General features: G+C 41.5%; 1 protein-coding gene across 3 annotated transcripts in view; it reads right to left on the bottom strand.

The window, feature by feature from the left end:
- shc1 (SHC (Src homology 2 domain containing) transforming protein 1) overlaps positions 1-12,203 on the bottom strand; it is a 48,596-nt gene that overhangs the window by 35,288 nt on the left and 1,105 nt on the right. The gene's annotated exons all lie outside the window — the stretch shown is intronic.

The raw sequence follows: 12,203 nt of genomic DNA, 5'->3' as shown, positions 1-12,203 counted from the left end.
AAGCGCAAGCCTAAATCACCAAGCCGCGTCGTTAAGAAATCTCTGGAGGGCTTCTCACGTTGGATGCCAGTGGTTCAGAGTGAGTCAATAACTCGTATATTCTTCTGTCCATTTTTAGAGAGCTACAGAGAAGGTCATCGGACGGATTTGACCTGGGGCCCAATATTTGCAGAGCTAACAAATTCTCAGGCCAGGTCCAGGCACGCCCAACACTAAGACTAAATGCTTGTAGCCTAATTATGAAACTTTTCCTGATTAGATACGAAACAACACTCCAAACACAAACTAGCCAAGCAAGCAAAACAAGCTAATTAGCGGGAAACGGCAAAACAAACATGTCAAATCTGCTCTTCAGTGAGAAATGAAGCACAATGTCCATCTACAGCCTCAGTAGGCATTAATAGTGTGCAAATATGACCACTATTTGACCTAATTCCACAGTTCCTGCCCTAATCAACATTTTCCTATCTATAACGTGACTCCTCAATGGTGCTGCAGTATTTCTTTTTTTCATATATAGTGTCAGAAACTCTCAGTTTAAACAAAAAAACACACCAACAGGAATTCATACAGAAAAACATAGCGCATCCAACAAAGACAGAAACCACCCTGTACATGTACTACACAAAAAGTCCACCATTCTACTGGTGGATCTTACTGGGTTTACTATGAATATAGTACCATAGAGATTTAAACCAGTTAAAAAAAAATAATTCATTCAAAAAAAAGATCAACTTAAATTCCTATTTGCCAGCAGGGTGGCCAATGGGCTCATCGGTTTCTAGCATAGTGCTCATACAGTCCCTACATGTGGTTATACAGTTCAATAAATATAAATGATATGATTATGGTGATAAAGGATGCATTTCAGTGCTTCCCAGTTCTTATAGATCCTCATCATTTTAATAAAACTGGAAAATGTGTTTTGGTACTGGCGTAGGTCACAAATACCAGAATCCTGGTACCACAATCCACGATACTACAGAAAACATGGAAAGCCAATCGTTGTATTAACAGTCTTTATTTGTTGTACCACTCATGTACAGTTGTGATAAATAGCTTCATTAGCCTCGTAGCTAACAGAGCAAACGCTAAACATGCATCGGCTGGTCGACTACATTTGTTTTGGCCAAACAAAAAGGAGGAAAGGAGGTCATTTCACACCCCTGACCATTTGGCCCAGCTTTGACCTTTAGGAGAGGGCATTCAAAAGGCCATTGTGTACGTGCGGTTCAGCTGGAACATCATCGGTCTGGAGTAAAATGAGGCCGAGCTGAACATGTCAACTTCACACACTTGTAGATTTAAATATCACAAGATAAATTTGGTTAAAGCCTGTTTGGGTTTTAAAAAAAAGAAGATGCTAAGCATATCACTGTCCTCAACCCTCAACTTGTTCATAGCTAAGCATAAAAAGGGGGGGGGGGGGTCTCTGACTGTCTACTGACAGTGGAACCCTTTCTGATGCTATACTGAACCATCTCTCGACGGTCGGTCGTGTCGGTCAGCATCACACTGAAGTGACAAAGAGAAAAAGAGCAACTGCACTTTTTAAATTGAATATTCATCAAATCTTATTCATTTCGACAGCCTTAATGGTCAGCCAAGGCCACTCACCTACTGCCTGATGGCGTCCAGGACAGGTTCAGGGCCCCTTACGAGAGCCGCAGTCTAAGGTGACATTTAACAAATCCACATGACGCAGCAAATAGAGAGGTGCTTTGATCTGTCAGAGAGATAACGAAAGCCAGACAGCCCACTTATACAGCCGAAAATGGCTTTGCACCTCTGTGTGTGTGTACGTGTGTGTGTGATGGGTCAAAAAATGCACACAGTGCAATATGTTGGAAGACTTAACAGGAAATGCCTCACCGCCACAACCTATTCAGATGTACAACAGGACCAATCAAGGGGTGAGAAAGGCAGGAAGAGCAAAGAGAAAAAGAACAAGACGGACTGTGTGTGTGTGTGTGTGTGTGTGTGTGTGTGTGTGTGTGTTTGAGAACAATGTCCATAGTGTGTGTTCGACGTAGACAACGTGTCCGTGCCCGCTATGAAACCGATTAGCCCTTCTACTGGCTAGTGCTTATTTTTAACTGAACAGTGAGGGACCACAATAACAAGCATGTGGTCTTCAATCTGCTGCCAGACAAATGAAGCTGCTTCCTGTGGACTGCAAGACTTCAAAACAGTCCTGCCGTGCTCTTAACGTAATTAAAGATGAAAAAATATGATTCAACTACTACTAAAAATGATTCAGTATGGACTCCAAATGATTGAGTGAAAAGTGATTTAGTATCTACTGTAAATCATTTAACTGCAATATTGATTTAGTAACTCCTACAAACGGTTCTGCGTGGACTCTAAATGAGTCAGCATGGCTTCTAAATGAGTCAGCACGGACTCTAAATGAGTCAGTAACAACTAAGTGATTCAGTATTCACTATAAATAATTCAATTACTGCACAAAATGATTCAGTATCCACTGTAAATTAGTATCTACTATAAATCATTCAATTACTGCAAATATGATTCAGTATCCACTGTAAATTAGTATCTACTATAAATCATTCAATTACTGCACACACTGATTCAGTATCCACTGTAAATTAGTATCTACTATAAATCATTCAATTACTGCACACACTGATTCAGTATCCACTGTAAATTAGTATCTACTATAAATCATTCAATTACTGCAAATATGATTCAGTATCCACTGTAAATTAGTATCTACTATAAATCATTCAATTACTGCACACACTGATTCAGTATCCACTGTAAATTAGTATCTACTATAAATCATTCAATTACTGCACAAACTGATTCAGTATCCACTGTAAATTAGTATCTACTATAAATCATTCAGTTACTGCAAATATGATTCAGTATCCACTGTAAATTAGTATCTATTATAAATCATTCAATTACTGCAGAAATGATTCAGTATTCACTGTAAATTAGTATCTACTATAAATCATTCAATTACTGCAGAAAATGATTCAGTATCCACTGTGAATTAGTATCTACTATAAATCATTCAATTATGGCAAAAATGATTCAGTATCCACTGTAAATTAGAATCTATTATAAATCATTCAATTACTGCAGAAATGATTCAGTATTCACTGTAAATTAGTATCTACTATAAATCATTCAATTACTGCAGAAAATGATTCAGTATCCACTGTGAATTAGTATCTACTATAAATCATTCAATTATGGCAAAAATGATTCAGTATCCACTGTAAATTAGTATCTACTATAAATCATTCAATTACTGCAGAAAATGATTCAGTATCCACTGTGAATTAGTATCTACTATAAATCATTCAATTATGGCAAAAATGATTCAGTATCCACTGTAAATTAGTATCTACTATAAATCATTCAATTACTGCACAAAATGATTCAGTATCCACTGTAAATTAGTATCTACTATAAATCATTCAATTACTGCAAATATGATTCAGTATCCACTATAAATCATTCGATTACTGCAGAAAATGATTCAGTATCCACTGTAAATTAGTATCTACTATAAATCATTCAATTACTGCAGAAAATGATTCAGTATCCACTGTAAATTAGTATTTACTATAAATCATTCAATTACCGCAGAAATGATTCAGTATCCACTGTAAATTAGTATCTACTATAAATCATTCAGTTACTGCAGAAAATGATTCAGTATCCACTGTAAATTAGTATCTACTATAAATCATTCAATTACTGCAGAAAATGAATCAGTATCCACTGTAAATTAGTATTTACTATAAATCATTCAATTCCTGCAGAAATGATTCAGTATCCACTGTAAATTAGTATCTACTATAAATCATTCAATTACTGCAAAAATGATTCAGTATCCACTGTAAATTAGTATCTACTATAAATCATTCAATTACTGCAGAAATGATTCAGTATCCACTGTAAATTAGTATCTACTATAAATCATTCAATTACTGCACAAATGATTCAGTATCCACTGTAAATTAGTATCTACTATAAATCATTCAATTACTGCACAAAATGATTCAGTATCCACTGTAAATCAGTATCTACTATAAATCATTCAATTACTGCACAAAATGATTCAGTATCCACTGTAAATTAGTATCTACTATAAATCATTCAATTACTGCACAAACTGATTCAGTATCCACTGTAAATTAGTATCTACTATAAATCATTCAATTACTGCACAAACTGATTCAGTATCCACTGTAAATTAGTATATACTATAAATCATTCAATTACTGCACAAACTGATTCAGTATCCACTGTAAATTAGTATCTACTATAAATCATTCAATTACTGCACAAACTGATTCAGTATCCACTGTAAATTAGTATCTACTATAAATCATTCAATTACTGCACAAACTGATTCAGTATCCACTGTAAATTAGTATCTACTATAAATCATTCAATTACTGCACAAACTGATTCAGTATCCACTGTAAATTAGTATCTACTATAAATCATTCAATTACTGCACAAACTGATTCAGTATCTACTCTAAATGAGTCTGTAACACCTGTATCGAATGTAAACTACACTACTCTCAGCAATAACTCTAACTGATTTAGTATCTACTGTAAATAATTCAGTGACACCTTCAACTATTACTATAATGATTCAGTGTCTGCTACAAATGATTCAGTATGGACTCCAAATGATTTGGTGAAAAGTGATTCAGTATCCACTATAAATCATTCAAATACTGCACAAAATGATTCAGTGTTTACTACAAAAGATTCAGTGACTACTAAGTGATTTGGTATCCACTATAAATCATTCAAATGATGCACAAATGATCCAGTAACTCATATAAATGGTTCAGCACCCACTCTAAATGAGTCAAAACTACTAAGTGACTTAATTATTAAGTGATTAAGTGACAATTAAGCAAACTTCAGATCCCAAACATGCCTTGGCTGCTCGGCTGCACACTGTTAAAATGATAAAATCCATGAGGAACATTTGGAGGTTCTTTAGTTTGAAACTGTGGAAGAACTTCTTAAGCTGCTTTTGAGGAACCTTCAAGAAAAGACCCACAGTTCCACAGTTCCAGACAGAAGAACCTCCAAAAGTTCCTCAAGCATCTTATCCTTTTAACAGTGAATTTAGGACCCGTGATCAATCATGTTCCTTTGATTTCAGGCAGCAATGGGGTCCTTTTTCTCCTCCAATATCCACTAACATGGCTTGCCCAACTCAGCTGATGAGATCTAGTGACATTTCTAACTCATGCCCACTCGCTGCATTTAGCTGCTCAGTGGGCGAAACTGTAGCCCACAGATGAAGCATGTGTGGAGACCTAGATTGCATAAACTGCTGAGTGTTGGTGCAAAGGAGGGACATTCCACTGGCACCTGTTCAGGACAGCAAGACAGGTCTCTTCCTTGCACACCTCCCATTACTGAAGGTCGACGCTGTACTTTAACATCCACTGTGGCAACCAGAGCTACCTGTAGGCCCCGTTACTGAGTAACACGCTTTACTGTGTAATAGAAAAGGTCTTTACTAGGAGTCCTACTTTTCCTGATGTATTTATTTTTAAGCACTGAGCTCAACAACTACTGTTCACAACACTATAAGGAATATGCTGCTGTTTACTCCTGCTGTGGAAGGCCTACGTGCTGCCAGCTGTTACTTTAGGCCACATATACTGTGACGGCCTCCAATTTCCTAGACACTTTAATGGCTGTGAACGGCCTTAAGATTACAAGTGCCATCAAGAGGGATTGCGAGGACACGGAGGATCCTTCCGCATCCGCATATTTACTGAGAACTGAGACCTAAACGGTTGAACTGGGGCTGAAATGCTTAATGAGTCTCACGTTGTTCAGGCCAACCAATCTGTAGTTGAGTCCTAGAGACCGTTAAGCTGAGCCGCGGCTGCCGGGGTGTCAGTCGTTCATTTAACCTACAGTCTAACTGAGCTTGGTTATAGTTTCTATGTAGGGGAAGTCCGGTCCAGTTTTTTTTGGCCCTCTGATCAGATAATGAACGCTGAGTTTCAACTCCAATCTGCTAATTAATGCCACTGCAAAATCAAATATATTATTATTATTATTATTATTATTATTATGTGCATGATGGGGGCAGTGGTGGCTCAGCGGTTAGGGAGCCGGGATATCGATAACAGGGTTGTGGGTTCGATTCCCGGGCTCGGCAAGCTGCCACTGTTGGGCCCTTGAGCAAGGCCCTTTACCATCTCTGCTCCTCGGGCGCTGGAGTTGGCTGCCCACCGCTCTGGGTGTGTGTGTGTACTCACTGCCCCTAACACATGTGTGTGTGTGTGTGAGTGTGTAATATATATATATATATACACATACACACACACACACACACACACACACACACACACATCTCGTCTCTCTAGCTCTAACTGCTATCATAATATCTCGAAAAAGACAGTGTGGTCAACTGGAGAAGACAGCTGAAGAGGTCTGGTACAGGAAGAGAAGTCTGACAGACTCAAATCCACAAAAACCTTACATATCTGTGGTTCTACAGCTGTTTAAGCTGATTTTCCTATAGAGGTTAGCCCACTCACCACCAAAACCATGCAGGGAAATGCACACTCCCACTACGAGTTTATTTTTCAATTACAGCTTGTTAGAAACTACACTATCAAGGAACACCGTTTCACCAGCGGGAGAACCACACAGCTTTGCTGGCATTAGGGGGAGCTACGAACGGGTGGGTCAACTGGCAGTACTCAACTGTAAGCACCAGGAAATAAGGGGGCTGGGAGATTTGGTAAAAATACTTTATCACAATACTTAAAGACCATTTTCCCGATACACGATATTTTTACTACACATGTAATCACTGATTAAAAACATCAGCAGCAACAGATTCTTATAAACTACTATTCAGATCCTCTCCAGTGATTTTTCTTCAACATCTGCTGAACTGCAGCTAATTGAATCAGGCTAATTACACTGTTAGTAATGAAACCTGCAGCTGATCAGTGTTTATTAAGCACTGACAGTATCGTCCATATACTTAGAAAAACTCATCATTATCACCATAACAAAACTTATCACAATACCATAGACCAGAGGTTTTTGAGGGTCAACACTGAGCCTTCGCTTCTTAGCAGATCTACACTTCTCAGTAAGATTAGCCCAGCATGTCTTGGACTGATGAACCGACATCTAGGGACATTCTAGACTGAGGTTCTGTCATTCCTTTATTTTTGCGGTGCTCTAAAGAACCAGCTACAGCCGATTCTACGACAATGCAAAGAACCCAGCGCGTTCAAACAGTTCTTTGGGCTGCCATAGTCCTATAGAGAGCCTCTGAAGGGCACTTCTTCTGACTGCGGCCTAGTCTGGTCGACCACCCTTATGAATTCACTACCAATTATTTTGAACCTTCTACGCCACTGATCACTGATCTCAAGTTGAGTCCACCCACCAAGGCATGTTTGATGCCAGACATGTGCTTCTTTAGCTTAGAACTGGAGATGCTAGGCTAACGTTGGAGTTTTCTGGAGTTCCTGTACTTTCGCAGTACTGGCTCAGGCCGAGGCTCAGAAATACACCCGTTAGCTAATTATCAAATTCTTCCCCGGCTGAATCAGAGGCGTTAATGCATGCTAAACACCTGTGGTCCTATGAGGCTAGATCCCTGCAGTATGGAGGAAGCCTGTAGGCTAAGGGATGACTAGGAGCTGGGGCGAAGTTGGACTGCATGAGGGACAGCGAGAGGAGTGAATAATGCTTTAGTCATGCTACAGCTGAAACAAGACGCCTGTGAAGAAAAAAATAAAAAGACATGGTGATGTTTCCTGTACGATCGGGTGAATGGAATGTGTGTGAGACGGACTTAAGGACCTCAGGGTGGTTTAGAAGATGCTGAGGAGCCTAAACTACTTCAAGCAAACGTCGAGTACTATTACAGCCAGATAGATTTAGGGTTAGCAGCAGCACTGAAACACTCAATTAAAGGGTAATCAGGCCTTCAAATGACAGACGTTCGGCCTGGGGCTGAACTGTTTACTGACAACCTGTCAAAAATAAACACTTTACCTTGTCAAGAGCGCTCAGGTTCGAGGAGTCCAGGGCCCGTATAACGCTCTACATCATTACTGTTGGCTGATTCTCCTCCAAGCTTGTTGAGCTGCAGTAAAGCTTCCTATGACTCTGAGGAAGGACATGCTAGCCTTCACCTTCTTAGCACTGGTGGCATCACGTTAAGAACCCACTCACTTGGGCCTCCACTGCCCTCTGGCTTCCGCTAAGTGCCATTAATAGACATTATTCCCAGCCTGCAGCAGTGAGGAACGTTTTTGGAAGGTTAGAGTTAGCTTAGAGTCTCCAGAGTGGAACTATATTGCAGTAGAACATAAAAACCTTACATATCTGTGGTTCTAGAGCTGTTTAGGCTGATTTTCCTCTAGAGGTTAGCCCATTTTCTGCAGTTTTGGTGGTACTCGCCACCAAAACCATGCAGGGAAATGCACACTCCCACTACGAGTTTACTCTTCACTTACAGCTGGGTAGAAACTACACCATCAAGGAACACTGTTTAACCAACGGGAGAACCACACAGCTTTGCTGGCATTAGGGGGAGCTACAAACGGGTGGGTCAACTGGCAGTACTCAACTGTGAGAAGCAAAAAAGTTATAGTGCGCACTTTGGACACAGCCCAAGAACCAGGCGGAAAGGGCCCCCCCCCCAACAGTCGGGAAGTGTAAATCACGGATTGAGCCACCCCTAAAGGCCGCACTTTTCACGTGCATTTGTGGACAAGCTGAGAGATCCTGAACGTAAAGTGATATTCCAGGACTTTCCACCAATATGACCTGCCAGCGTTCTCCTGTAAGCTTCATATAGTGCAGTTAGCAGCGTTCCGAGCCCAGACGAGGAACGACAGAGACGCCGTCCTCCTTATTATCAGTCAGATTCTGAAGGTGTTATTTTAAAAAGCTACATAATGTGGCTTTAAATAAGCTTCTCTTACAGGCTTCCTAATCAGTCTCTCCCAAATCCGGGCGGAATCGTTCTGGAATCTTTTTGGAGCTGAACCACAAACTGATTCACAAACGCTTCAGTAGACTCTGTTTTTGAGCTCACTGATGCTTTTTTGATGATTGTGTCCGGCCTAAATTTAGCTTTAACATGAAAATACATGAATGTTGTCCCTGCTGAAATAGGACGTTCTGGTGCTGCTATTTAAGGACCTTCTGCCCGAAACTTCCTGAGAATCAAAACCAACATTTCTCAAGAAGAGAATGAGGCAAAAAAAAAAAAAAAAAAAAAAAAACCCACAACAACATTAGGAGGCGAGGCAGCTCCTTCTCTGTACTTCCTTTTGACAGTTCTGTTAGACACTTCTGAGGCCAGCGAGAGATCGATACACCTCCAAGACTAGGAGGGGGTAGAAGGGGGTGTCTGAGTTGGCTCCGGTGCCTGAGATTGAGAGGGCATATAAGTCTGTGAGCATGGGTGTGTATGTTTGTGTGTCGCAGGCGTATCACTTCGTCTCAGGCGGTCAGTTTAGTGGCATAAATACTTCTGACTGTCAGCCCTTATCCGCCAGTCTCCGCTCCGGGCTGGGAGGGATCTAGGGCTCCACTTGTCTGCTCCCGTTGTGTGCAGGCCAGCTGATAACGGATATCCACATGGAGAAAAGAGTGGGAGAGGGGGAGAGAGAGAGAGAGAGAGAGAGAGAGAGAGAGGGGCAGGCATACAGACCCAGGACCCTAGTACAAGCGTTCAGCACCAGCATCCCGACGAATCCAGTCAGCAAACGGTTCATCTGCAGCTACTGACCCAGTAACAGACTGGTGTAACCGGCCATTCCGCTCTGGAGAGTTCGGCTAGTGTCCTGTCAACTCGTGCCTGAGGTACCCAAACTAATGTAACTGTAAAACTCCAATCAGCCAATGCTGTGGGCATTCTGACCAATCTCTGGGCAGGTCCGGACGTCTGATGGGTGTCCTGATGAATCAACATTTAAACTAAGATGATTCTACTTAATAATTAATTACGATTTTTATTAGTTATTACTTTTTTATTAACTATTCTCAACCAATAAGAAGGCTGTACCAAAAAAAAGTTCGTAATGTAATACAGAAATGGTTAACAGCAACCGTGGAGGTCCAGTTGAGGTAGGAAGACCAAGAAGGCTATCCAAAAGAGAGATGCTCATAAGACTGCTAATGGCTAGACTGCAAAAAAAAAAAGACCCTCAGAAGAAAGTAGCACAGCACCCTGATGCTCCACTGTAACAGATATTTTTACCAGGGGTGAGGTTTTGCATGCCACTGTATGCAGCATTGTTTTGCAGCTTGGTCCTGTAGCTGTTTGCAGGGTTCGGGCTGGTCAGAACTCAGATAACATGGAAATCGTGTGTGTTTACCATTGGTGTTTATGGCCGTCGAGCAGTTTGACTGCAGCTTACTTATAGTCTGGCCGAGCACGCCGCTCGCTTTCACCCTTTTACAGTCCGCAAAGTGTCTGTTCTACAGAAGGCGAGGACGCGACCGAAAAGGTTCAAGACATTGTCTTTTGGGACATTCCAACGACCAGCTCGACTGGATTTCCACCTTGAAAGCAAACAGCTGCGGCCGACATCATACCGCTTATCATATATTAAATAAAAAGCTCATGAGAGTGTTTTGACGGGTTCAGTCAATACTAACGGGGGAACGATGATGATTATGACTGTTGTTGTTATAGCAACAATAACAACAACAGTTTTGTGGCCCTTTTGCCCCTTATCTGGTGGACTTTCAATCCAGGGTCCAGGGTTCATGGCGGGTCAGTGGTGGCTAGGTGGTCAGAGCACCGGATTACTGATGACAGGGTTGTCCTAACTAACCAGGGCCAAGTCATTTAACCCTAAACACCAGTGCTCAGTGACTTTTTGAGCACATGGTTGTTGGTTTAATACCCAGGACTGCTATAGTAACCTATGAGCAGACAGACAAGCAGATGCTGTAGTACCCTATGGCTTAAACTACAGCTTTGGTTGGTAGGTTCTAAGATTCATCAACAACCAAGAGCCATGGTTTATTCATCACAGGGTTGTTGGTTCAATACCCATTGTCTACAAAGCTGCCACTGCTGGGCCCTTTGAGCCAGAGCAAAACACAGCAAACACCAGCATTCTGAGATAGGATAGGTGCTCAACTTAACCCTTCCTCCAACAATAATGGTTTAATGCCCCCCCTTGACAAGACAACCCCCCCACCCCATTAATATTTAATATGAATATTTCAACAACTTCCAGGACTATAATACCCAGAAATATTACCCTTACCTGGGTTCAGCCTTACATAGCTAAAACTAGGGTCTGGGATAGCTCAGTTTGAGGAGCATAAGACTTTAAATCTAAGCATTCAAGGGGTTCGCTGGTTTATTGATCATGGGGTTGTGGGTTCAATACCCAGTTCTCCAGCCTCGCTTCACAGAGCATCTGACTTTTAATCAGAGCCTCCAAGCTTCATCAACAACCCTAAATCACCAGTGCCCATTATCAGAGCGCACTGGTTTATTGATCACAGGGTTGTTGGTTCAATACCCAGATCTACTACGCATGGCTTACCTCCAGCCTTGGCTTGTAGAGCCTCCAGCATTTAACCGGAGGTTCCAAAGTTCATCATCAACCAAGAGCCCTGGTTCATTGATCAGAGGGTTGTTGGTTCAATACCCAGTTCTCCAGCCTCGCTTCACAGAGCATCTGACTTTTAATCAGAGCCTCCAAGCTTCATCAACAACCCTAAATCACCAGTGCCCATTATCAGAGCGCACTGGTTTACTGATCACAGGGTTGTTGGTTCAATACCCAGATCTACTACGCATGGCTTACCTCCAGCCTTGGCTTGTAGAGCCTCCGACATTTAACCTGAGGTTCCAAGGTTCATCATCAACCAAGAGCCCTGGTTCATTGATCAGAGGGTTGTTGGTTCAATACCCAGATCTCCAGCCTCGCTTCACAGAGCATCTGACTTTTAATCAGAGCCTCCAAGCTTCATCAACAACCCTAAATCACCAGTGCCCATTATCAGAGTGCACTGGTTTATTGATCACAGGGTTGTTGGTTCAATACCCAGATCTCCTACGCATGGCTTACCTCCAGCCTGGGCTTGTAGAGCCTCCAGCATTTAACCTGAGGTTCCAAAGTTCATCATCAACCAAGAGCCCTGGTTCATTGATCAGAGGGTTGTGGGTTCAAT

Source organism: Salminus brasiliensis, chromosome 5 (genome assembly GCF_030463535.1).
Source record: "Salminus brasiliensis chromosome 5, fSalBra1.hap2, whole genome shotgun sequence".
In the NCBI taxonomy this organism is placed as follows: domain Eukaryota; kingdom Metazoa; phylum Chordata; class Actinopteri; order Characiformes; family Bryconidae; genus Salminus; species Salminus brasiliensis.
This window is presented reverse-complemented; position numbering and strand designations above follow the sequence as displayed.